This window comes from Macrobrachium nipponense, chromosome 37 (assembly GCF_015104395.2).
Source record: "Macrobrachium nipponense isolate FS-2020 chromosome 37, ASM1510439v2, whole genome shotgun sequence".
In the NCBI taxonomy this organism is placed as follows: domain Eukaryota; kingdom Metazoa; phylum Arthropoda; class Malacostraca; order Decapoda; family Palaemonidae; genus Macrobrachium; species Macrobrachium nipponense.
Genome location: NC_061097.1, coordinates 45,018,336 through 45,044,918, shown reverse-complemented (window position 1 = coordinate 45,044,918; position 26,583 = coordinate 45,018,336). Strand labels below are relative to the sequence as shown.

Sequence of the window (26,583 nt, the reverse complement as noted above, 5' to 3'; positions counted from 1 at the left end):
AGGGATTTTGAGAGGGGGATCGGGAGGTTGAGGGGAAGGGGCAACATGAGGTTGTAGGGAGGGAAAGGAGAGGGAAGGAATAGGGGGAGGCGGAAGGAAAGGGGGAGGGGGCCGGGGGGGGGGGGGGGGGGGGGGGGGAAAGGGGGGAGAAGGGGAAGGGGGGGGGTGGGGAGGGGAGGGTGAGTGGAAGAGGAAGGGGAGATGTAAGGAAAGCGTTAAACGGGAGGGGGAGGGGAAGGGAGGGAGCGAGGATGAGGGGTGAGGTATCAAGCGCAACTTATATCTCTCTGTACGTGGTATCCACATTTAGATAAGATATATATATATATATATATATATATATATATATATATATATATATATATATATATATATATATATATATCCTATAACTTCTTGGGCAACGATTCAATTCACCATACATCTTCCAAATGGCTGGAGATGTGTTGTTGAGCTTCATAAAGCTGGGAAAAGCTTTCAGGACTAAAAATACATCTTCCAGACATATATATGTCCACTTTACATTTTACTGGCACCTGATCCGAATTGCTAATCTGTATGTAGCAACCCCCTTTATTTTTTATCATTCTGTACGATGTAAACATTGACAGAAGTTCATTTAATGGTACTTTTACATTGACACGTGATTGTTGCTTTGTAGGAAGAAGCACGGATATTGATTTCAGAATGGCTTAGAGGGGAAAGTGATTGAGTTGTCTAAGTGTTTGCTCTCTCTCTCTCTCTCTCTCTCTCTCTCTCTCTCTCACTCTTTCATGCTTTCAGAGGCATATTTAGAACTCTCTTCAATCTAATAATTCTCAAAATGATAAGCCTGCCTATCTCTCTCTCTCTCTCTCTCTCTCTCTCTCTCTCTCTCTCTCTCTCTCTCCAAAGAATATACAAGAATATACAAAAGTTTCTCCAGCCTAACTCTCAAAAACATAAGGAGAGTCTCTCTCTCTCTCTCTCTCTCTCTCTCACTAAAAAACCTGAAACTCCCTCACTTCATCTCTCTCAAAATAACGAGTAATCTCTCTCTCTCTCTCAAAAAAAAAAGAAAAAAAAGAAAATAAAACCTGAAACTCTCTCAAGATAACAAACATGCTCTCTCTCTCTCTCTCTCTCTCTCTCTCTCTCTCTCTCTCTCTCTCTCTCTCTCTCGGGGAAAGCAAAGAGTAATCTACATGTACTCAGGAAGAGGTCCTGTTTTCCCTCACAGCCAAAAATCCTCCGTCCCGCTATTCATGAGGACCTCAATCATCTCTGGCCAAGAGAAATTCTCGCCCAACCGCCCTCCCCCTCCCTCAACCCCACCACCGCCCACACCAAACCCCCAAAATTTAGGCAGGAACCACCAAGATTATTTTTACCCGCCGGTGTTGAGGGAATTTTCTTGTTGAGGCCAGCTAACTTGAAGTGTTAGTATATTGAGAGAGAGAGAGAGAGAGAGAGAGAGAGAGAGAGAGAGAGAGAGAGTGTGTGTGTGTGTGTGTGTTTGTACAAGGAATCATACGTGTATGGCCATACATATATAGATATACGTACCATACGTATTTTTATATATTCATATGTATATGTATACATTTATGTAGACAAAGACATATATATCTATATATATACATATTTTTACATGTACATTTATATGAATATGTTTGTATAGCATATATATATATATATATATATATATATATATATATATATTTATATATATATATATAGTTACTTAAAAGTGACATAAGTATAAATTGTATCTTACCTTTACTTATAAGTTCCATCTATCCATGTAGACCTGTACACAAAGAAAAGAGACATAATTATAACCTGCACTGAATAAGCTAATGAAAAAATGTTATTAAAATACACAAACAAAATAGCTATATAAATAAGATACGGTATAATGAAAACACGCAAAACAAAGCTAATTTACAAAGAAGAGGTGAATTATAAACAAATAATCTTTAACGTTTTGCAAGACAAGAAAACCAGCCAGATTTCACACAAAATCTGTTTGGAATAACATTAATAAGAATATCTAATAAATAAATGAAAAATGGATAACAAACAATAAATAGGGACAGGCGAATTATAAACAAACAATTTTTGCAGTCAAAAATAAATTTCAACATAAGAAAACAATGTTCTTTTACACAAAGTTTTCTTTGTATTAATAAAAATATTAAAAAGAAACAAAACAAATAAAAAATGAATGATAAGCAAATGATTTTTAAAGTGAAAAATAAATTTCAATATACGAAAAGATTGTTTATTTACAAAACATTGTCTCTGTAAAAGAAACAATAAAAAAGTGAAAAACTAATAACAAACAAAAGGAATAAAAATGTATAAAAAAACACAAGAAAAAATGAATCATAAACAAAATAATAATGAGGTGCAATTTTTAAAGTGGAAAAGAAATTTCAAAATACGAAAAGATTGTTCATTTACAAAACATTCTCTCTGTAATAGCAACAATAAAAAGTGAAAAACTTATAACAAACAAAAGGATTAAAAAATATGTATATATAAAAAATGAAAAAATGAATCACAAACAAAATTATAATGAGGATAAACATTTCCTATTTAACAGCAACAATAAAGAAAGTGAAAAACTAATAACAAACAAAAAGAATACAAAATAAATAAAAAACAAATAAAAAAAATTGAATCACAAACAAAATAATAATGAGGATAAACATTCCCTGTAATAGCAACAATAAAGAAAGTGAAAAACTAATAACAAACAAAAAGAATACAAAATATATAAAAAAAATAAAAAAAATTGAATCACAAACAAAATAATAATGAGGATAAACATTCCCTATGTAACAGCAACAATAAAGAAAGTGAAAAACTAATATCAAACAAAAAGAATACAAAATATATAAAAAACAAATGAAAAAAAAATGAATCACAAACAAAATAATAATGAGGTGCGCGCGTGACCCACAAGTCAATTCATTAGCGGAGTCTACAAACACCTTCAGCCAACCAAGGCGCGTCTGGAGACGTGAGCGTGAATTGCATTGCAAATAAGGTCGTCTTAGAATGCCGTTGGACCCCGTGGTGGCAACACTGCGAGACTAGGTCGCATGTTGGGTCACATGTCACGTGATCCATTGGTTTGCTTTGACTTGTAGTGTGTTACGCTGCCTGAGAATTTTTGGAATTTAGAAAAAAAAATTATTTTTAAATATGTTAAAGCATTTGATAATTTTTTTTCACAATAATGGCTGATTCTTCTATCGTTAACTCCAACTTCTCAATACTGTTTAACTGGTAGACAGATGCAATTGCCCATGCCAAAATGAGTATTAAATATATTTACACAAACATTAAATCTTTATTTCTAAAGATGCTAAAACATTTGATAATTTTTTCCCACAATAATGGCTGATTATTATATCACTCACTCCAACCTCTATATACTGTTTAACTGGTAGATGGATGTTATTGCACGTACGAAAATGTGTACTGAATATATTTACAAAAACATTAATACTTCGTAAACAATGGTGACGCAATTGGTGCGAAAAGAAAGTTTAATATTTTCCATTTTAAGATACTATCAAATTATTTCTTAAGATGCTATCAAATTATTTCACCAGTTCTGACAACCTCTCACAGATGTGTGCATGGCTGAGAGACAAAATGACGTGGAAGTGCTTCTAAGAGTGAAATATATCAGTTTGAACATACATTAGTACGTCGTGCCAATAATAATTCCGTCGGATTATGAAACAGATGTTCACACTGTCTACTTTACAATAATTTCCCCGTTTCACCAGTATCTCAAACTTCTTCCTAATGGCTAGTTTGCTGGTTAAATTGACCTAAAATGGTATTAAAAATGTAAATAACATCCATTACCTTGCAAAGACATATTTCTGTGAAATAAAGAAGTATTAAGATTTACTTTTATAAGGAAAGAGACTCTTGACCACAGTAATGTACATGAGACTGTATTTTTCAAAATACAGAAAAGTTTAAATAGTCAAAAGCTCCCTGTTTTTTTAAAACCCTTTTTTGTATTTTGAAAAATACAGTCTCATATACATTACTGCGGCTTTTAACTCATCATTCCCGAGCAGGGTATAGTGAAGCACCATAAGCTAAAGAGACGAGAGACTCTTGTTGACGTCTGAGTACGAAAATTTATGAAATAGCTCGAGCTAACTTCGATTGGCGACCGAATACACATTCTTGACGTTACAGAAACTCACGAGAAAGAAGCCACAACACAACAAAGAAAAGACGCCCTTCCTCTTCTTCTTCTCCTTCTTCTTCTTCTTCTTCTCTTGTTACACTTGCCTTTCAGGGGAAAAAATAATAGGCAGGAAGTGGGAATCCTCTCGCAAGTGTGGGGTGAAATAATAGTTGCGCAAACGCGTCCTGGTTTTTCGAAAACACCGTCGTCACAGTGTTTATCTCATCTCGTGTGGTAACTTTTTCTGTGGAGTATTGTGGAAAAACCGTGACATTTAAGAGCTCTTGATTGTATTTATATAATTAAAGTATTATTATTATTATTAAAAAAAAATCCTTATAGTAGCACGAGTCTTCAAATGGAGAAACAAATCCACAGGTATGTAAATGTACATATATTTCAATTTAAAAACAGCAAAGATAGCTTTCGGGAACCGAACAGATTCCCGAAAGCTATCTTTGCTGTTTTTAAATTGAAATATATGTACATTTACATACCTGTGGATTTGTTTCTACATTATTATTATTATTATTATTATTATTATTTATTATTTATTATTATTATTTTTTTTTTTTTTTTTTTTTTTTTTTTTTTTTTTTTTTTTCTTTTTTTTTTTTTTTTGCTCTATCACAGTCCTCCAATTGGACTGGGTGGTATTTTATAGTGTGGGGTTCCGGGTTGCATCCTGCCTCCTTAGGAGTCCATCACTTTTCTTACTATGTGTGCCGTTTCTAGGATCACACTCTTCTGCATGAGGCCCGGAGCTACTTCAGCCTCTAGTTTTTCCAGATTCCTTTTCAGGGATCTTGGGATCGTGCCTAGTGCTCCTATGATATGGGTAGGCGATTTTCACTGGCATATCCATATCTCTTATTTCTATTTTCAGATCTTGATACTTATCCATTTTTTCCCTCTCTTTCTCTTCAACTCTGGTGTCCTATGTATTGCGACATCAATGAGTGATACTTTCTTCTTGACTTTGTCAATCAACGTCACGTCTGGTCTGTTTGCACGTATCCCACCCTATCCGTTCTGATACCATAGGTCCCAGAGGATCTTTGCCTGATCGTTTTCTATCACTCCTTCAGGTTGGTGCTCGTACCACTTATTACCTGCAAGGTAGCTGATGTTTATTGCATAGGCTCCAGTGGAGGGCTTTTGCCACTGAATCATGCATCTTTTTGTACTGGTTCTGTGCAAGTGCCGGGCGATTCACTTGCTATGTGGTTTATGGTTTCATTTTTTCGTATTGCACTTCCTACATATGGGAGAGATGTTATTTCCGTCTATCATACTTTGAACATATCTGGTTCTTAGGGCCTGATCTTGTGCCGCTGTTATCATTCCTTCAGTTTCCTTCTTTAGCTCTCCCCTCTGTAGCCATTGCCAATTGTCATCGCTGGCTAGTTCTTTAGTCTGTCTCATGTATTGTCCGTGCATTGGTTTGTTGTGCCAGTCCTCTGTTCTTTCTGTCTTTCTCCTGTCTCTGTATATTTCTGGGTCTTCGTCTACTTTTATTAGTCCTTCTTCCCATGCACTCTTTAGCCACTCGTCTTCACTGGTTTTCAGATATTGCCCAGTGCTCTGTTTTCGATGTTGACACAGTCCTCTATACTTAGTAGTCCTCTCCACCTCCTTCCTTTCGTGTTATGTATAGTCCTGTCCGTATTTGCTCTTGGGTGTAGTGCTTTGTGTATTGTCATTTGTTTCCTGGTTTTCTGATCTATGCTGCGGAGTTCTGCCTTCGTCCATTCCACTATTCCTGCGCTGTATCTGATTACTGGCACTGCCCATGTGTTTATGGCTTTTATCATATTTCCGGCGTTGAGTTTTGACTTGAGTATCGCCTTGAGTCTCTGCATATATTCTTTCCTGATCGTGTCCTTCATCTCTTGGTGTTTTATATCTCCTCCTTCCATTATTCCCAGGTATTTGTATCCTGTCTCATCTATGTGTTTGATGTTGCTCCCTTCAGTTCTCGTTACTTTGCCCTTTTGTATGTTGACTAAGGCGCATTTTTCTATTCCAAACTCCATCCTGATGTCCCCAGATACAATCCTTATTCTTATTATTATTTTGTTATTATTTATTATTATTATTATTATTATTTATTATTATTATTTATTATTATTATTATCAATAGATTAAGTGATAAATAACAACGCGCAATCACGTACGTGGGTCAGCTGGTAGGCCCTGCATGCCTCCCATTTCCTGAGAAAGAAACCTGGGTTCGATCCAAAGGTGAGGTAGACAATAATTTCGTGATAGATACGATACGTATGAAGCTGTATAATCTCTCTAATATTTTTGTTGATGTGTATTCTTATACAAAAGATACTTCTTCTAAGTCAGAGGTTTATAAATATTTTGCCAAAGAAAAGACTACAGTCCTACTTTAAATAAGGACAAAAACTCTCTCTGTAGTTGAAAACAGATTAAAAGAGAGAGAGAGAGAGAGAGAGAGAGAGAGAGAGAGAGAGAGAGAGAGAGAGAGAGAGAGAGATTGCCTTATTGACGAGGCCTTTACATATAAGAAATGGCCGACTCCTTTTACCGTACCATCGGAGAATACTAATATTCTTCCATAATGTATTTTCTTTTCTCGTCTTTTGTTTTACACCGCCCCTTCGTCTAAGAGATGGGGTGGGGGGGCGAGGGGCGGGATGGGGATGGGAGGGTGACTGGGGTGAGAGGTAAGGGGGTTAATTTAACGAATAGAGGAATATTTTATATATATATATATAATATATATATACTAATATATATATATATATATATATATATATATATATAAAGGCTTATAAGAAATGAGATTTAAAACTTATCAAAAATATAAGAAATGGAAAAGGAATTACTAAAATAATGCCAAATACCAATATATAAATTTTAATTTAGACATAGCAACTTCAGAGAAAATATTCTAAATATATATATATATATATATATATATATATATATATATCTATATATTATATATATATATATATATTGTATATATATAAATATAAGATTTAAAAAATTAAAAAGATTAAAAATAAAAAGAAAATCAAAATCAAACAGCTTTGAAAAAAGAAAAAAAGACCCGGAAATAAAAGTAACAAGAGAAAGGTACAGAAATGTCAGTAGGTGTGGGGACAATCTAAAAATATAAATAAAAAATAAAAACAGAAAAAACTTAACAGTTTGGATACAGTCTGAAAAAACTCTGAGAAGAAACGGGAAAAACAAACGGAATCCTAAATATATCTGTACAATTTTCATGAAAAAAACTCAGATAAAAAACACGAGATATAAAAAAACAACTTGACCTTGTTTTCGGGAAAAATGCAAAAAAAAAAAAAAAAAAAAAAAAAAAAAAAAATTAGCTAGTATAAAAAAAAATTTTGGTAAAAAATAATAACCATCATACGAAACCAAAGTATTTTTCTTCATCCCCTTTAGCGCCTTCATCTTTATTCTTGGTAGAGAGAGAGAGAGAGAGAGAGAGAGAGAGAGGAGGAGAGAGGAGATGAGAGATGAGAGAGCGAGAGAGACCCCTGGAAATACAATGCAGCTGACTTATTTATGGCTCTGAATGATACAGAAGGTAGACAGACAGGCCATTTCTCTCTCTCTCTCTCTCTCTCTCTCTCTCTCTCTCTCTCTCATTGTCATACCTTTATCTCCATTTAATCGCACCGGTTTTCTTCCTCAACCTATGACCTTTGCGTTTGCAACGCCGTTTAAATAATTCAGCAAATTAAAGTCTCTTTCAAGTGGTTTCTCTTGCAGTCCTCTCTCTCTCTCTCTCTCTCTCTCTCTCTCTCTTCTCTCTAACTACTGTTTCTGATGTTTTTAACCAATTCATAAGTTAAATCTATGCAATAGAAATGATAGACCTTTCTCTCTCGTCTCTCCTCCAATTTCTTTCCTTTCCATTCCTTCGCCCAAAAAAAAAAAAATCTCTTTTTCCTCTCTCTCTCTCTCTTTTCCTCTCCTCCCCTCTCTCTCTCTCTCTCTAACAACTGTTTCTCCAATTCAATAGTTATATCAATCATTAGAATGATATACCTGATAATGTTCTCTCTCTCTCTCCACACCTTTTTCCTCTCTCTCCTCTCTCTCTCATCCGTTTTTCTCTCTTTCCCTACACACTGTTTCTCCTATTCCTTAAATAATTCATAAGTCAGCTATATACCTGACAGTGTTCTCTCTCTCTCTCTCTCTCTCACTCAGCGATCAGACAAAAAGAAAACAGACAAAGAAACAGACAGACAGACAGCCAGACAGTCCTTTTGCGATCTACGATAATGGTGCTTACTCTCAACAGGGATGTCGATAACATTCATCATCCGAGGAAAGTTCCTGGGATTTTCTGTCAGTGGCTGAGAGAGACAGAGAGAGAGAGAGCAAAACCTGAAGGTCAGGAATGAAAGATCCCACTAATTACAGGTATGCAATACCTGAACGGAAATACACACACCCACGCTGCTAAAACCATATTTGGCTTCTAATACAACAACAATAGATGAAACAAAAACAATAGATGAAACGAAAACAATAGATGAAATGAAAACAATAGATGCAAAACACAAACAAATACATCAGACATTAGACTCAGAAACACTCCACAGCCCAATGTCTGAGTGTTTGAATCCTCCCCCCTCCCCACCCCGCCCCCCGTCTGCCCTGGGCAAGTCTGGGACACAATACAGATTTCCCTCTTACGCGAGTTCCAGCATCCACGACGTTTAGGAACCAGACATTCCCGCTGTTTAGGAATTTGCTCTCGTTCCAGTGCCTGGGGAATAGGGTTGGGGAAAGGGGGTTGGGCGTTGGGGGTGGGGGGTCTGGAAAAGGGTTTTTCCGTCCCGAATGACTCCAAACGTGGGACTTTGGGTCCTTAGAATTAATTTTGTCTGGTTGTGATTTATGATGAATGAACTTAGCTGTTATTATTATTATTATTATTATTTTTTTTTTTTTTTATTTTTTTTTTTTTCGCTCTATCACAGTCCTCCAATTCGACTGGGTGGTATTTATAGTGTGGGGTTCCGGGTTGCATCCTGCCTCCTTAGGAGTCCATCACTTTTCTTACTATGTGTGCCGTTTCTAGGATCACACTCTTCTGCATGAGGCCGGAGCTACTTCAGTCTCTAGTTTTTCCAGATCCTTTTCAGGGATCTTGGGATCGTGCTAGTGCCCCTATGATTATGGGTACGATTTCCACTGGCATATCCCATACTTCTTATTTCTATTTTCAGATCTTGATACTTATCCACCTTTTCCTTCTCTCTTTCTCTTCAACTCTGGTGTCCCATGGTATTGCGACATCAATGAGTGATACTTTCTTCTTGACTTTGTCAATCAACGTCACGTCTGGTCTGTTTGCACGTATCACCCTATCCGTTCTGATACCATAGTCCCAGAGGATCTTTGCCTGATCGTTTTCTATCACTCCTTCAGGTTGGTGCTCGTACCACTTCTTACTGCAAGGTAGCTGATGTTTCTTGCACAGGCTCCAGTGGAGGGCTTTTGCCACTGAATCATGCCTCTTTTTGTACTGGTTCTGTGCAAGTGCCGGGCATTCACTTGCTATGTGGTTTATGGTTTCATTTTTCGTATTGCACTTCCTACATATGGGAGAGATGTTATTTCCGTCTATCATACTTTGAACATATCTGGTTCTTAGGGCCTGATCTTGTGCCGCTGTTATCATTCCTTCAGTTTCCTTCTTTAGCTCTCCCCTCTGTAGCCATTGCCAATTGTCATCGCTGGCTAGTTCTTTAGTCTGTCTCATGTATTGTCCGTGCATTGGTTTGTTGTGCCAGTCCTCTGTTCTTTCTGTCTTTCTCCTGTCTCTGTATATTTCTGGGTCTTCGTCTACTTTTATTAGTCCTTCTTCCCATGCACTCTTTAACCACTCGTCTTCACTGGTTTTCAGATATTGCCCCAGTGCTCTGTTTTCGATGTTGACGCAGTCCTCTATACTTAGTAGTCCTCTCCCTCCTTCCTTTCGTGTTATGTATAGTCTCCGTCTATTTGCTCTTGGGTGTAGTGCTTTGTGTATTGTCATTTGTTTTCCTGGTTTTTCTGATCTATGCTGCGGAGTTCTGCCTTCGTCCATTCGACTATTCCTGCGCTGTATCTGATTACTGGAACACTGCCCATGTGTTTATTTTTTTCTTTTGGTTATTATTATTATTATTATTATTTTTTTTATTTATTTTTTTTTTTTTTTTTTTTTTTTTTTTTTTTTTTTTTTTTTTTTTTTTTTTTTTTTTGCTCTATCACAGTCCTCCAATTCGACTGGGTGGTATTTATAGTGTGGGGTTCCGGGTTGCATCCTGCCTCCTTAGGAGTCCATCACTTTTCTTACTATGTGTGCCGTTTCTAGGATCACACTCTTCTGCATGAGACCTGGAGCTACTTCAGCCTCTAGTTTTTCTAGATTCCTTTTCAGGGATCCTGGGATCGTGCCTAGTGCTCCTATGATTATGGGTACGATTTCCACTGGCATATCCCATATCCTTCCTTATTTCTATTTTCCAGATCTTGATACTTATCCATTTTTCTCCCTCTCTTTCTCTTCAACTCTGGTGTCCCATGGTATTGCGACATCAATGAGTGATACTTTCTTCTTGACTTTGTCAATCAACGTCACGTCTGGTCTATTTGCCACGTATCACCCAACCTATCCGTTCTGATACCATAGTCCCAGAGGATCTTTGCCTGATCGTTTTCTATCACTCCCTCAGGTTGGTGCTCGTACCACTTATTACTGCAAGGTAGCTGATGTTTCTTGCACAGGCTCCAGTGGAGGGCTTTTGCCACTGAATCATGCCTCTTTTTGTACTGGTTCTGTGCAAGTGCCGGGCATTCACTTGCTATGTGGTTTATGGTTTCATTTTTCGTATTGCACTTCCTACATATGGGAGAGATGTTATTTCCGTCTATCGTACTTTGAACATATCTGGTTCTTAGGGCCTGATCTTGTGCTGCTGTTATCATTCCTTCAGTTTCCTTCTTTAGCTCTCCCCTCTGTAGCCATTGCCAATTGTCATCGCTGGCTAGTTCTTTAGTCTGTCTCATGTATTGTCCGTGCATTGGCTTGTTGTGCCAGTCCTCTGTTCTTTTTGTCTTTCTCCTGTCTCTGTATATATTTATTATTATTATTATTATTATTATTATTATTATTATTATTATTATTATTAAAAATATAATAATAATAATAATAATAATAAATAATAATAATAATAATATAATAATTAATAATAATAATAATAATAATAAGGGAAATATAGCCAGTAACTACAGGCCTATCACCTGCCTACCAATATTGTGGAAGTTACTAACAGGTATCATCAGTGAAAGGCTATACAATTACCTAGAGGAGACAAACACCATCCCCCACCAACAGAAAGGCTGCAGAAGGAAGTGTAGGGGCACAAAAGACCAGCTCCTGATAGACAAAATGGTAATGAAGAACAGTAGGAGAAGGAAAACCAACCTAAGCATGGCATGGATAGACTATAAGAAAGCCTTCGACATGATACCACACATGGCTAATAGAATGCCTGAAAATATATGGGGCAGAGGAAAACCACCATCAGCTTCCTCAAAAAGTACAATGCGCAACTGGAATACAATACTTACAAGCTCTGGAATAAGACTAGCAGAGGTTAATATCAGGAGAGGGATCTTCCAGGGCGACTCACTGTCCCCACTACTCTTCGTAGTAGCCATGATTCCCATGACAAAAGTACTACAGAAGATGGATGCCGGGTACCAACTCAAGAAAAGCGGCAACAGAATCAACCATCTGATGTTCATGGACGACATCAAGCTGTATGGTAAGAGCATCAAGGAAATAGATACCCTAATCCAGACTGTAAGGATTGTATCTGGGGACATCAGGATGGAGTTTGGAATAGAAAAATGCGCCTTAGTCAAAATACAAAAAGGCAAAGTAACGAGAACTGAAGGGATAAAGCTACCAGATGGGAGCAACATCAAACACATAGATGAGACAGGATACAAATACCTGGGAATAATGGAAGGAGGGGATATAAAACACCAAGAGATGAAGGACACGATCGGAAAGAATATATGCAGAGACATCAAGGCGTTACTCAAGTCAAAACTCACAACGCCGGAAATATGATAAAAGCCATACACATGGGTCAGTGCCAGTAATCAGATACAGCGCAGGAATAGTGGAATGGACGAAGGCAGAACTCCGCAGCATAGATCAGAAAACCAGGAAACATATGACAATACACAAAGCACTACACCCAAGAGCAAATACGGACAGACTATACATAACACGAAAGGAAGGAGGGAGAGGACTACTAACGTATAGAGGACTGCGTCAACACCGAAAACAGAGCACTGGGGCAATATCTGAAAACCAGTGAAGACGAGGGGCTCAAAGAGTGCATGGGAAGAAGGACTAATAAAAGTAGACGAAGACCAGAAATATACAGAGACAGGAGAATGACAGACAGAACAGAGGACTGGCACAACAAACCAATGCACGGACAATACATGAGACAGACTAAAGAACTAGCCAGTGATGACACATGGCAATGGCTACAGAGGGGAGAGCTTAAGAAGGAAACTGAAGGAATGATAACAGCGGCACAAGATCAGGCCCTAAGAACCAGATATGTACAAAGAACGATAGATGGAAATAACATCTCTCCCCATATGTAGGAAGTGCAATACGAAAAAATGAAACCATAAACCACATAGTCAAGCGAAATGCCCGGCACTTGCACAGAACCAGTACAAAAAGAGCATGATTCAGTTGCAAAAGCCCTCCACTGGAGCCTGTGCAAGAAACATCAGCTACCTTGCAGTAATAAGTGGTACGAAGCAACCAACCTGAGGGAGTGATAGAAAAACGATAAAAGCAAAGATCCTCTGGGGGACTATGGTATCAGGACGGATAGGGTGATACGTGCAAACAGACCCCAGACGTGACGTTGATTGACAAAGTCAAGAAGAAAGTATCACTCATTGATGTCGCAATACCATGGGACACAGAGTTGAAGAGAAAGAGAGGGAAAAAAAAATGGATAAGTATCAAGATCTGAAAATAGAAATAAGAAGGCATATGGGATATGCCAGTGGAAATCGTACCCATAATCATAGGAGCACTAGGCACGATACCAAGATCCCTGAAAAGGAATCTAGAAAAACTAGACGCTGAAGTAGCTCCGGGCCTTCATGCAGAAGAGTGTGATCCTAGAAACGGCACACATAGTAAGAAAATTGATGGACTCCTAAGGAGGCAGGATGCAACCCGGAACCACACATATAAATACCACCCAGTCGAATTGGAGGACTGTGATAGAGCAAAAAAAAAAAAAAAAAAAAAAAAAAAAAAAAAAAAAACAAAAAAAAAAAAAAAAAAATAATAATAATAATAATAATAATAATAGTCAACATACAAAAAGGCAAAGTAACGAGAACTGAAGGGATAAAGCTACCAGATGGGAACGACATCAAACACATAGATGAGACGGGATGCAAATACCAGGGAATAATGGAAGGAGGGGATATAAAACATCAAGAGATGAAGAACACGATCAGGAAAGAATATATGCAGAGACTTAAGGCGATACTCAAGTCAAAACTCAACGCCGGAAATATGATAAAAGCCATAAACACATGGGCAGTGCCAGTAATCAGATACAGTGCAGGAATAGTGGAATGGACGAAGGCGAACTTCACAACATAGACCAGAAAACGAAAACGAGGAAACATATGACAATACACAAAGCACTACACCCAAGAGCAAATACGGACAGACTATACATAACACGAAAGGAAGGAGGGAGGGGACTACTAAGCATAGAGGACTGCGTCAACATCGAGAACAGAGCACTGGGGCAATATATGAAGACCAGTGAAGACGAGTGGCTCAAGAGTGCATGGGAAGAAGGACTGATAAAAGTAGACGAAGACCCACAAATATACAGAGACAGGAGAAAGACAAGCAGAACAGAGGAATGGCATAACAAACCAATGCACGGACAATACATGAGACAGACTAAAGAACTAGCCAGCGATGACACGTGGCAATGGCTACTGAGGGGAGAGCTCAAGAAAGAAACTGAAGGAATGATAACAGCGGCACAAGATCAGGCCCTAATAACCAGATAAGTCCAAAGAACGATAGATGGAAATAACATCTCTCCCATATGCAGGAAGTGCAATATGAAAAAGGAAACCATAAACCACATAGCAAGCGAATGTCCGGCACTTGCACAGAACCAGTACAAAAAGAGGCATGGTTCAGTAACAAAAGCCCTCCACTGGAGCCTGTGCAAGAAACACCAGCTACCTTGCAGTAATAAGTGGTACGAACACCAACCTGAAGGAGTGATAGAAACGATCAGGCAAAGATCCTGGGGTACTATGGTATCAGAACACATAGGGTGATACGTGCAAATAGACCAGACGTGACGTTGATTGACAAAATCAAGAAGAAAGTATCACTCATTGATGTCGCAATACCATGGGACACCAGAGTTGAAGAGAAAGAGAGGAAAAAATGGATAAGTATCAAGATCTGAAAATAGAATAGAAGGATATGGGATATGCCAGTGGAAATTGTACCCATAATCATAAGAGCCATAGGGACGATCCAATATCCCTGAAAAGGAATCTGGAAAAACTAGACACTGAAGTAGCTCCAGGACTCATGCAGAAGAGTGTGATCCTAGAAACGGCGCACATAGTAAGAAAAGTGATGGACTCCTAAGGAGGCAGGATGCAACCCGGAACTCCACACTATAAATACCACCCAGCCGAATTAGAGGACTGTGATAGAGCAAAAAAAAAAAAAAATAATAATAAATGTCTTATTATCACTATTATTTTTATCATTATCACCACTATGACTAATCACATTAGCCATCACAAAAATGACAAAATCTGCCAAAATCAGGAAACGTTTATCTCTAAATATATCAAATATAAATGTAATACTTAATTCACTTATCACAGTGTCAGTTTGATTTGGAATTCTCTCACTCCTTTTGTTGACCCTTTCTTATGATCCCCAGTCCTTCCTGTTTGTTAGTCTTGCTTGCGGAAAAATAATAATAGGCAACTCAAGAGATATGGAAAAATATAGAAAACAAGGCGTGATCCGACCTCCAGCTTACTTGGGCCGCGTGCTAAAATCTACGGTCAAATAGAGCGTTGTTTCACCAGTGAAAATTAATTTTATAAGAAATATTTGTTAATTTTATTAGAAATATTTGTTCTGTACCGTTTAACATACACATTTTTCGTTTTGACATTTTCATTCTAATAAATACACCATAAATATCCTATCCTAAAATTCCTGTATCTTTATCTTAACGCAAAACACCTTTTTCAGGCCTTTCTAAGCTTTTTCTTAGACCTTTCCAACTCCCCAACAAGAACAACAACAACAAAATAGTTTGTAGGCTTACTCCCGGAGTAAGCAAATATACTACCGGGATAGTCATTGTATATGAACAAGTATCCTCCCATGAAAATTAAGATATAAGACACAAAATACTACTTGGCAACTCAATATGTATAGGGAACTATGTCTGGCAATTCAAGGTTTATGAAGAAATATATCTGGCAACTCAAAGTATACGAGAAATTATAACAGAAACTGCAGGTATAATTATGGAGAAATACATTTTCTGGCAACTCAAGAGACATTGCGAAATATAATGTCTGGCAACTCACTATGCATTAATATTGCACAACTCGGCAACTTAGCATATCCGAAAACCACTACCTGGAATTAGGATGAAGTATAAATTGTGATAATTCACTGTATATGAATTAGAAATTCAATGTGGAAGATGAAATACACTGGTTAGCAACTCAAGAACATGGGAAATATTCTAACTAGCAACAATATACAAGATTAAATGCACTGCCTAGCAACTCAAGATCAGGGGAAAATATACCTAACTAGCAACAATATGCAAGATTAAATGCATTGCCTAGCAACTCAAAACTATGAGGAAAATATACCTAGCTAGCAACAATAGATAAGATTAAATACTGTCTAGCAACTCAAGATCATGGGGAAATATATACCTTGCTAGGAATAATAGACGAGATGAAATGCACTGCCTGGCAACTCAGAACATAGGGAAAATATAAAAATATACCTAGCTAAATACACTGTCTAGCCACTCAAGATCATGAGGAAAATATACCTAGCTAGCAACAATAGACAAGATTAAATACAACTGCCTAACAGCTCAACAACACCCCGAGGAGAACACACCTTGCTAGCAACTCAATTCACCCGGAAATAAACAAAAATACCCCGCATGGCACCTCGAGATGACACACACGAATGACAATGCACTATCTGGCAACTGAGGCGTATGCTGCCATTACTTCCGAAGCTGCGCCTCCACTTAGCAGATTGCCAGCTGCCGCCAGGAGGGGATTTCTGCCATTGAGTCTTTTAACAGCCTAAAAGGAAGTGCTGCTGCTGTTTTTGCTGTTCTTCTGCCTTACGTCACCACCAACGTTCATTAAAGTAATGTGCAGCAACCTAAAACTCAGGTCTTATTTCTTAATGGGAGATTCAGAAAGATCGAGGATGAATTGAAGAATGTTTTTTTTTTGCTTGCTCTGGGAGTAAGCTTACAAACTACTTTGTTGTTTTGTTGTTATCGTTGTTGTTCTTGTTTGGGGGGTAGGAAAGGTCTATGAAAAAGCCCAAAATGGTCTGAAAAAGGCGTTTTGCGTCGAGTAAAAGATGCAAGAATTTTAGGATATGATATTTATGATTTATTTACTAGAACGAAAATATAAAAAAATAAATAATATGCCTGTTAAACAGTACAGAACAATTATTTCTAATAAAATATAGCGTATTAATTTTTTTTAGCTTACTCTGGGAGTAAGCCTACAAACTGTTTCGTTATTGTTGTTATTGATGGGGGGTAGGAAAGGTCTATGGAAAAAGCCCAAAAAGGTCTGAAAAATGCGTTTCGCATCGGGTTAAAGATACAAGAATTTTAGGAGAGGATATTTATGATTTATTTATTAGAACAAAAATGTCAAAAATAAATAATATGCCTGTAAAACAGTACAGAACAATTATTTCTAATAGAATACAGCTTATTTATTTTAATTTTCGTTGGTGGAACAAGCCTCTATCTGACCTTAAGAGACTATCACGTGCCCTGTTTACGCTGGAGGTTGGATCGCGCCTTCTTTTTATTAAAATACTGTTTTGGGGGGTGAGTATCGACCATGAGCTTCTGGGCTACAGAAATTAAACAGGAATTAGAAAATGAATTCAAGAAGGGTGTTTTTAAAATCAAAATTTGATATTGGGCAATGAACACTGGCGATGACTTCTCAGGCTAAAAATAAGTGGTCCCCCCCCCAAAAAAAGGGTGGGTGGCCCAATAGGTTGCCAGTCCCGTAGGCCTCTTGATTTAAAAAAAAAAAAACCTATTGGTGCAAGTAGCACATTAACATTATTATCATTACTAGCCAACATATGTATACAGAAATTATGTATGAAAATTTGTACAGTAACTAAGTCTACGGGCGTAACCAGCCTCGTTTCAGGGAATCCCTTCTCACCCCCACCCCCTTCGGAGGCTGGGGGGAGGGAGGTAGGACGAAACCCCATTATAAACCATCTTAGGGGTCCCCACTATAACCCTGCCAAGTTCCACGCCCATCGGACCAGCCGTTTGGCCGTGATTGAATGACAGACGGACAGACAGAGACAGACATTACGCCCGTTATAGTAAGATTATTATGCAACAGAATACTACAAATAGCGTTTCCCAAGTGTGGATATATATATATATATATATATATATATGTATATATAATGTGTATATATATATATATATATATATATATATGTATATATATGTATATATCATATGTGTATATGTGTATATTATATATATATATATATATATATATATATATATATGGTATATACATACTATAGCATATCATATCTATATATATATATATATATATATATATATATATATATATATATGTGTGTGTGTTTGCGTGGGGTTGTAATATATATAGTATATATTCTATATATAATATCTATCGATCTTATCCTATACTAGATCTATCATAGATATTTGTCTTTATTATTATCTAATATCTCTATATATATATCTATTCTCTATATATTATATGTATATATATCCCTTCCCGGAACACTAGTGGCTGAAAGTCACAGAATCTGAGATTTAAAAATCAGATCCATTTCCCGAAAGGGGCTGAATACAATGCAAGCAACCATTAATAGAAAAATAAATAAATAAATAAACACACAAAAACAAAACAAAATAAATAAAAAAGAAGAAGAAGAAATACAGCCGTGCTTTTATTGCGAGTCCAAATGCAACAAATGCACGAGACGGGGTTTTATTTGAGGCCCCTTCCCCTCCCTCCCCCCCTCCCCCCCACCAACCACCACCACCTCACAATTTTGATCTACAAAAGCTTATGTATGAATGTGTGTGTGTGTATGTTTGTTTGCATTTATAAATATGAATATATATATATTTTTTAAATGATACAATTCCATTGCTTTCACTAAGTGCTTTCGGATTATATACGAACACTGGAGTCACATTTACGAGCTTCGTCGATTGGAGGGATAGAAGGACAGCTCTCTCTCTCTCTCTCTCTCTCTCTCTCTCTCTCTCTCTCTCTCTCTCTCTCTCTCTCTCTCTCTCTCAGTTTACTACAGCAATCCATTGCATGGGTTAACACAGGGTTGACTTGAGAGAGAGAGAGAGAGAGAGAGAGAGAGGAGAGAGACCTTACCTTACCTTACCTTACAGACCTTATATCTTGTTCGGGTTGCCTCCAGGTCCCTCAGTGTGAGGCACCTCTAATGTCTACCAGAGAGTTGCTAGTACATCTTCCGGTATCTTGCATCTTCCAATCTTCGATGGTCTGGATGCAGCTTAGATATTTGTCGAGCTCATTCTTAAACACATCTACGCTCACTCCTGATATATTCCTCAGATGAGCTGGCACCGCACTGAATAGACGCTGCACTGCCGATACTGGTGCGTAGTGGATTAATGTCCTGTGTGCTTTCCTTATTTTTCCTGGTATGGTTTTGGGCACTATTAATCTACCTCTGCTTGCTCTTCCTTATATTTTTAGCTCCATGATGTTTTCGACAATTTCTTCTATCTGTTTCCATGCCTGAATTATCATGTAGTGTTCTCTTTTCCTTTCTAGACTATATAATTTTAAGGATTGTAGTCTTTCCCAGTAGTCAAGATCCTTAACTTCTTCTATTCTATCTGTAAAGGACCTTTGTACACTCTCTATTTGTGCAATATCCTTTTGATAGTGTGGGTTCCATATCATATTGCAATATTCAAGTGGACTACGAACATATGTTTTATAAAGCATAATCATGTGTTCAGCTTTTCTTGTTTTGAAGTGCCGTAACAACATTCCCATTTTTGCTTTACATTTTGCCAATAGAATTGCTATTTGATCATTGCATAACATGTTCCTATTCATCATCACACCAAGGTCTTTAACTGCTTCCTTATTTGTGAATTGTTTTATTATTAGGTCCCCTATATGGATATACGTAGCTTTCCTTCTCTGTCTCCATAATTTATTGATTCAAATTTATCAGAGTTAAATACCATCCTATTTACCTCTGCCCAATCATATACTTTGTTAAGGTCTCTTTGTAGAGCGTTCCTATCTTCATCACAAGTAATTTCTCTACTTATTCTTGAGAGAGAGAGAGAGAGAGAGAGAGAGGTCAGCCTTAAAGCTTCGCCGAACTCATCCTGTTTATAAACACGTTCAAGTTATCTGTTATCACAAGTCTCTCCGTCCATAGCTGCGTCCCATGTTAGTCGACTAACCACCACGTACTACCTAATTCCCCAGCTTAGGTCAACAGGGGTATAGTTTTTTTTTTAACATAAAAAGAGGTACAGTTTTCTTTCTTTGAAAATCGCTGTCATAAAAAAAACCTTTACCTGTGACCGCGACGAGCAGAGAGAGAGAGAGAGAGAGAGAGAGAGAGAGAGAGAGAGAGAGAGAGAGAGAGAGAATTTTTCCTAGCCTCGCAAGCAATCAACAAAGGCAGGAAAGGACGCGAAAACAACAACGTTTAGAATAAAAAAACAGGAAAAAAAAAGCTTCGGTCTGAAGACAATTCAAAAGGACTTGACGGAATTGCTTTTTTTTATTTTTTATTTTCTCTCTCTCTCTCTCTCTCTCTCTCTCTCTCTCTCTCTCTCTCTCTCTCGCTGCACCAAGAGGCAGCCGGCCATGCAAATCACTCGCCACACTTTGCAAACCGCAGGAAAAAAAGGCTATTCCACAGAGAGAGAGAGAGAGAGAGAGAGAGAGAGAGAGAGAGAGAGAGAGAGAGACATTGATTACGTAACTTCAAAAAAAATCTGATTTTCAGTTTTTCACTCATTTTAGTTGGACTCAAAAAGATGGGTGCGTTTGGAGAGAGAGAGAGAGAGAGAGAGAGAGAGAGAGAGAGAGAGAGAGAGAGAATTGCTTTTCTAACGATAAAAAAAGCCTGATTTTCAGTTTTTTGTGTGTGTGTGTGTGTGTGTGAGAGAGAGAGAGAGAGAGAGAGAGAGAGAGAGAGAGAGAGAGAGAGCTAAAACAATCTCATCTGGTTTTCAAATTTTGACCCCAATCTCAAAATCAACTCGATTCAAATGCTGTTACCCTTTTCTGCACACACGTTAAAAAAATTCTGATTTCTCTCACTGGGGTGCAGTCTCTCTCTCTCTCTCTCTCTCTCTCTCTCTCTCTCTCTCTCTCTCTCTCTCTCTCTCTCTCAACGTGAACAGTAAAATGTTAATTTATCCCTTTATTTATCTCTGATTCCATTTTCCGTCTGTGATTGGTGTAGCCCTATCTTATGACAGTTTTATCTGGTACAGAGGTGGGAGTTAGTAATGGGAGGGGGGAGGGGTAGGGGATGATTTCCCCTCCCTTCTGGTGATTTTCAACCCATGCCAAAAAAATCAATCGCATCTTTTCTGTGTCTCTCTACGTCTATCTCCGTAATTCCTAGCCATTCATCATTATTTTTTCTTTCCATTTTACACCACTTCTTCTGGCGCCGCCTTTATCTCTCCTCCTTTTTCCCTTCCTTTCTTTCTTTCCCGTGTCATTCCTCTCTTCAAAGCCCATCCCATATTTCTTTCCTTCTCCCTCCCACCTTCTCTTTTATTTCGTGTTTCCCTCCTTCCCTCCCCCTCTCCCCTTTTCCATGGCTAATTTTTTCTTCAGATTCTTCCTGACACTTTTATATTAATTTTTTTCTCTATGATTCTCTTTGGTTCTGATTCTTTCTATTTATCATTTATCTCGAATTGATGACTATCTTTTCATTTGTATCACAGCGTCATCTCCTATTTCTCCAGGACTCGTAGGTTTTCTTTATCTGCTCGACAGTTTTAATAATAATAATAATAATAATAATAATAATAATAATAATAATAATAATAATAATAATAATGACAGAAACATATACATTAATGCATGTTCTTTACCTACAAACGTTTTAGCAGTTAAAAATGGCCCTACTTATCCCTATAAACATTTGGTAACATTCAAAAGTGTGTCTACCTCCTCCTCCAAACGTTTCACACCTTCATCTTTTCATCCTCAGGCATTTAACAAGTTTAAAGATTACTAAATACCAATATTTACATCGGTCTCCAGCTTCCAAAAGAATAAACACATTATAATGTCAGACCTTTTACCAAGTTTAAAATATTAACATTTTCACATCTGTCACCATCCTTCAAGAGTCTCAACATATTTAATTATAATATCAAAACTTTTATCCAGTTTAAAATAATAATGTTCACATCTGTCACCAGCTTCCAAGAGTCTTAAACATATAATTACAATGTCCTTCGAAGCCTTCAGCTAGGTATAAAAATATATAAAATGACACCTTTAATCTACCTCTAAATGTTTCAGCTGAGTTTAAATTATACAAAGTGACCAATTTCTCCTAGCGTTTTGACTTGTGCTAAATTAATTATACATCTGTGACATTTCCTCGTAACTCTTCGGCTAAATCTAAAACATGCATCTCTTGAGAATTTCTCCCAAGTCTGGAATATACTCCCCTGTCCAGGTTACCAGGTTATTCACTTGTGCCTTGATGTATAATTCTCTCGAGGCAAACCAAATATTCATTGACCACTTGGAAGAACTGAAGATGGAATATGCTCTTTTCCGAAACGTTGGCAGTAAATAAAGTATATTTCTCTCCATTATCACTTGGAACTGAACATGGAAAAGGATATTATCTGAAACGTCTGCGGCTAATAAAATATATTTCTCACTGTTACCACATGTAACTGATGATGACCACCGATATTTACCGAAATGTTTCCAGTAAGCAAAATATATTTCTCTCCATTACCACATGTAACTGACGATGGAAACCAACATCTTCCGAAACGAAATGTTTCTAGCTAACAAAATATATTTCTCTCCATTACCACATGTAACTAACGAGGGAAACCGACATCTTCCAAAACGTTTCTAGCAAACAAAATATATTTCTCTCCGATACCACATGTAACTGACGATGCAAACCGACATCTTCCGAAACGTCGGCAGTGTTTAAATAACATCGTACATTTCGCCCCCATACCCATTATTATTATCCCACTTCCCCTTTTATTCCTGTCCTCTTCTCTCGTCCTATGCTGCACCTCCTAATTCTCGCGCCTCTTTCCATTCTCTCGCCCAATCTCCCGGCCCTTAAATTAATAAATAAACTTCGTACCTTCTTCTCCTAGTCAGGAGGGGGGCGGGCGCTTCCTTAGGACGGGCCCACCATCTTCAGGAGGTGGGGTAGGTGGTGGGGAAGGGAACCAGGGAAGGGGGAAAAAAGGCCATTATATAAAAAGGGGTAAAATAGGAAAAAATAAGGATGAGAAAGTGTGGAAAGTCGATTGCCATTAGCTCAGAGGCGGTTCCTTGATTTACCCACAAGATATTCCCGAGAAGGTAAATAGTTTGTATGGCAGGAAATGTTTGAAAGAAAGCTGGCGAAGGAAATTGGGATTATCACTGAATTTTTTAGTTATTCAAATTGGATTACCACTGAATTTTTTTTTATTAATTATTCAAATTGGATTATCACTGAATTTTTTAAATTATTCAGATTGGGATTATCACTGAATTTTTTTTATGAATTATTCAAATTGGATTATCACTGAATTGTTTTGATAATTATTCATATAGGATTATTACTGAATTTTTAAAATTATTCAAATTGGATTATCACTGTATTTTTATTACTCAAATTGAATTATCACCGAATTTTTCCTTTATCAAATTGGATTATCATTATAATTGCATTCTTTATATGCTGATCATTTAACATTGTCTGCTTTTAAAACCATACCAACCGAAGGAGAAAAAAAAAGAATAATAAATGATAAGGCGTGATCCGACCTCAAGCTTACTTGGGGTGCATGTTAAAATCTACGGTGAAATAGAGCGTTGTTTGACCAACGAAAATTAAAATAAAAACGCTATATTTCATCAGAAATAATTGTTCTGTACTTTTTAGCATACACGTCATTTATTTTCTACATCCTCATTCTAATAAATAAATCAGAAATATCCTACCCTGAAATTCCCGCATCTTTAACTCAACGCGAAACACATTTTTCAGACGTTTTTAGGCTTTCCCATGGGGGCTTTCCTAACCCCCTCCCCCAACAAGAACAACAACAGCAAGAACAAGAAGAAGAAAAAACAACAACAAAGTAGTTTGTAGGCTTGCTCCCTAAGTAAGCAAAAAAATAAAAATAAAAAATAAAACCCTAATGAGGAATCATTGATGACGTGATGTTATACATACAAGCAAAATACGACCTTCTACTGGACGCATAACATTCATTGACCATTTGGAGACGCCACGATCACGAGGAAAGAATTGGAAAAACTATTTTTAAAATTCCAGGTTATGGTCGACTTCCCAGAGGCAAATAAAAAAAAATGGAAAAGCAAAAATTACTGAGGGCGTGATTGATATATATATATATATATAAGATATATATATATATAATAGATATATATATATATATATATAGATAATATATATATATATATATATATAGATATATATATATTATATCTATATATATATATATTATATAGATATATATATATATCTATATATATATATAGATATATATATATAGATATATATATCTATATATATATATGATATAGATATATAATATAATAGATATAATATATATAGATATATATATATATATCTATAATATATATATCTCTAATATATTATATCGATATATATATATATACGATCATATATATCTATTTATATTATTATCTAATATATATATATAGACTTATATATCTCTATATATATATAGTAATCTATTATATATATAGATAGAAATTATATAATATAATATATATATATCTATTATATATATATATATATATATATCCATATATATATATATATATAGATATATATATATATATATATATATTATCTATATATATATATATACATTATTATATATATATATAATATATATATCTATATATAGTATATATATACAATACATACATACACGACATATATACATACATACATATATATACTATATATCATAATATATATATATATTATATATATATATCTATATACAGATATATTATATATCTCGAGATATATAGATATATATATATATATTATATATATTATTATACATATATATCTATATTCATATATAATATATATATATATAATATATATATATATATATATAATACACATACATACATACATACATAATACATACATACATATCTATTATATATAACTATATATATTATATATATTATAATATATATATATATGTAAATAAGGAAATATTAAATTACCTTTATTATATGAAACAAAGGATTATGACTCTTGCCTCTCTCTCTCTCTCTCTCTCTCTCTCTCTCTCTCTCTCTCTCTCTCTCTCTCTCTCTCTTTTTATAAGGCTATAAAACATTCGTGGAAAAAAAATAAGACAATAAAAAAAATCTGGTTTTTCCTCAAGAGCAAATATATATATATATATATATTAATATATTTATATATATATATTATATATATATATATGTAAATAAATGCTTCTGTTAAAACAGGATACGTCTCACGTATAAAAAGGCCAATTAAAACACTCTGGTTTGAAGCTAAGGACTATAGTCAGGTCCTTTATACCAGGGTGCTTTGATGGGCCTTTTATACTTGACACACACACACACACATATATATATATATATATATATATATATATATATATATATATATATATATATATATAATATACATGAGAGAGAGAGAGAGAGAGATGGATTCCCCTCGCTGGAATTTATTTCCCGAAAACACACTCCAAGATTAACTCTGGAAGACAGATGAGTCATCCTGCACAAAAAAAAAAAAAAAAAAAAACAAAAAAAAAAAAAAAAAAATAGGAGTCAAGAATTATTTCTCGCAGCGCCTTGAATGAATGTGTATGAACGCTATTTTTGTATGCATACATAAACATACATACATACATGAATACACGAGTTTCGGTAAGCGTCAAATTCACTACATTAATATATATATATATATATATATATATATATATATATATATATATACATATATATATATATTATATATATAATGTATATATACTGTCAAAGAGATTCCCCTATAACATATGAAGATTGATGTCGGGCTAAGCCTAAAGAAACGCGATAGGCCTGCCCCCCCTTCCCCCCACCACTATCTCTCTCTCTCTCTCTCCTCTCTCTCTCTCGCTGTGATACCCGAGTGAAATTCCGGAATTTTGGAAATTCAATGACAAGAGAAAGAGAGAGAGAGAGAGAGAGAGCGGATGAGAGAGAGAGAGAGAGAGGAAAACATCTTTTTGAATTATGATTACTTTGAAGAACAATCAAAGAGAGAGAGAGAGAGAGAGAGAGAGAGAGAGAGAGAGAGAGAGAGAGAGAGAGAGAGAGACGAGTACGTGTCTCGAATCGCCAATGTTTGAAGTTCACCATTGTAAAGAAAAAAAAAAAAAGTAAAAGAAAAAATTGGGTAAAAAATCTAAATCAAAACCTTGAAAAAAAAGGGAGAGAGAAAAAAATTGCCACGTTGTAGGATGACGTTAAAACTGAATCTGGGACGCTTCCGCTGCCGGTATTTGATGGCATGGTCATTTTTTCTCTAAAAGCTTCCACAATATCTATTCTGTTAGCAGTGGGCTTTCCCCTCCACCTCCCCTCCCCCCCCCCCCCCCCCCCCCCCCCCACCCCCCCCC

The 26,583-nt window shown here is 36.2% G+C and overlaps 1 long non-coding RNA gene across 2 annotated transcripts in view; it reads right to left on the bottom strand.

Moving 5' to 3' along the window:
* Positions 1-1,755: 1,755 nt before the first annotated feature.
* Positions 1,756-26,583, bottom strand: part of LOC135208976 (uncharacterized) — a 510,553-nt gene continuing 485,725 nt past the window's right edge. For both annotated transcript variants that reach the window (XR_010313262.1, XR_010313263.1), the window contains one exon: positions 1,756-1,789. This is a non-coding gene — a long non-coding RNA (uncharacterized LOC135208976). The remainder of the gene's footprint in view (positions 1,790-26,583) is intronic.